The sequence below is a fragment of the Callospermophilus lateralis genome, unplaced genomic scaffold (assembly GCF_048772815.1).
Source record: "Callospermophilus lateralis isolate mCalLat2 unplaced genomic scaffold, mCalLat2.hap1 Scaffold_79, whole genome shotgun sequence".
NCBI lineage: Eukaryota > Metazoa > Chordata > Mammalia > Rodentia > Sciuridae > Callospermophilus > Callospermophilus lateralis.
Window position 1 is genome coordinate 6,329,533 of NW_027515935.1, and position 2,868 is coordinate 6,332,400.

The window sequence follows — 2,868 nt, forward strand, 5'->3', positions numbered from 1 at the left end:
TATCTTTCTATTCTGCTTCAATCACATTTAAGATATTATAAGGAAGCTTACAACTTCTAATAGCATGCTAATGCTTAAAAATAAAAATACAGTTATGTGGCATTTTTAAAGTTCAGAATTAAAGCAGAATTAATAATTCAGGTATGCGATTGCTCAGTAGGGTGACTATATATAATAATAGCATATTGTGTATTTCAAATGGTAGAAGAAGAGGTTTCTTAAGTATTCATTACAAAGAAAAAAATGATAAATATTGGAGAGGGAGGGATATGTTTAATGTGATTCTACAATGTGTACCTATTACAAAACATCACTTGCTGAAACATTAATTGTGTATTTTTGTCTTTTTTAAGTATCAGTTCAAGATAAATTTATTTTAAATAACAAAATTTAAGAATAGTAAAATATTTATGCAAAAGATCTAAAATCAGCATATTATAGTGATATAGTATTCATAACAGCACAATACACAATTGCATATTTATGAAAGCATTCTATGTGCCCATGAAAGGCAAATGAATTAAGAAAATGTGGCATATAAACACAATGAAGTTGTACTTAACCATAAAGAAGAATGAAAAGATGACATTTGCAGGTAAATTAATCAAACTGGATAATTTTGCTTAAAAAGTAAAGCAACACATATAATACCATGTGATAAAAACATTTTTCTACCTTCTCAATATCATATGAATATTTTTATTAAAAAATGTAAACTAATTCCCAAGTATGTGATATTTCTATGTTTTTACTGTATTATTATATTTTTGTTATGTAGTGAAAAATGAATGTATTTTTAAAAATCATTTTTGTGTTCCTGATATTAAAAAATTATAGTTAGTTTTTTGGCTCTTTTAATTGTCTACTCATTCAATATATTAATTTTTACTATGATCATTTCAGAAATTCAATTCTATACTAAATACATTCAAAGATTGAATACCATTTTCAGACATGGTAAAGGTGAGATTCAGTCATGCTAATATAGTTTGTTTAGTAATGGTGATGTTTAACATCACTGTGAATTATCCTAAGGAAATGTTAGGATAATATCTGATTCTTTAACACCTGCAGCTAAAATTTCTAAGAACAAGGCCATTGTCTCTTTAAAGTTGAAAAATATTACCTTTTTCCCCATATAATCTTATAAGTACATTTTCAAAAGCAATTTCAAATATTTGGACATACTTTTAAAATTTGTTGTTGTTGAGAAAATACTTGCCAGATTCCCACAACATAGTTTTAAGTAAAATATAGAATTAATTTTCTTTAAAATATTGACTCGTACATAATATTTTTGAAATAAAGTTTTAAGAAATTGGATTTAAAAAATCCATGATTAAACAAATAAAACAAATAACAGTATCCTCAGAAAAATACAAAATAACTTATTTCTTAAAACATTAAATATATACTAACCTCAATATAAAAGTGTTGAGAATACACATTACTTTAAAAAAATTGAGTTTTATTTCTTGGAGAATAAGAAAGACAAAAATATGTTTGAATAAATCACACACTGAGAGTAGACCTTGTGTTAAATCCAAAAGGAAACTGATTTCTTCTCATGATAAAGGTCCATGTAATATTTATAATTCTCATCCATTCCTCCTTCTTGCAATAATCCTTGGCATCACAGTCTTTCTCCAAATGACTAAATGGTGCTGCATCTACCCTGAAAACATTACTGGCTTCCAGTTCAGCTGCTTGCACTCTGTTGTATTACGTTTTTCACCTATAAAGTCTGAGTCAGTTAGCATCAAACACACAAATTTCCTCATTGAGAAGGAACATTTAAATCAGAAGTGTAAATATCCCTTTGAAGGAAGCTCTGATTAAGGCAAAGCTCTTGATTAGGACTTATTTTATTAGTATTAATTGATATTAACATTAGTATATTACAAAATATTTTTCATGCATTAATTGACTTACAATATAAAGATTATAGTATATGTTATTATGAAATAAAAGATAAAACAATACTATGCTTATTTAAATTTTGTTTACTGTGGTCTTATTTTGTAAATTCCTCCTACATGATGGTAAAACTCAATGTAAACACTTTTGAACTGAACACAGATTATGGCTAACCATATAATCAGACTTCTGCAAAATGTGGGTGTGTGCTGTGATATGTCATATTGCTTTTCTTTCCTTTAATATGAAGATACTACAAAGGCTTTTCTATGAAAATATTTTATTATAGGATTCTGTTTCTCCTAATGTTAAGTAAACTGAACTTTTCTAAGGCTGTGTGGTATCTTGGATGTCTTTGCAAGTTAAGTACATTCATTTAAAATGTTTTATAATTGTGTAAGTTATAGGCAATGAAAGGTTCTAAATTGTGCTATCTGTGTTTTCATTTAACCAGATATAAGTTGTAAGAAACTTTAGGAATATCAATAATTTTTTTGCACATCTGAGTCTCTCTTTGCCAAAATATCTATCATAACAAAAGCAAAATCTCTAAAACTTAGGTAAGTAAAATTGTTTCAGTTTTGAAACCTAAAAAGAGCTCAGAGAATTGCATATTCTGAACATGCATCCTTTTAGTATACTCTACCATGCTGGGTCAACAGGTGGAAAATGGCATGGACAACCAGAATTTTCTCTCTCACAAATCACATTAATTTTGCAATACGTCTCTTTTCCTACAAAAATATGGTTTATTAAATCTTCTGCTAATTTGATTGGGGAAAGATCTGTAATATTTATTTTCCTATATGTACCATTGGTAAAACCATGCTTTGTCCATCAAAGGTGCTTAATAAATAATTTGATAATATTTTGTAAAGTGAGATTGAATTATGTGATAAGGCCTAAGGAAGTTCAGACGTTGAAACAATTTAAGATAATCAATGATGAGAG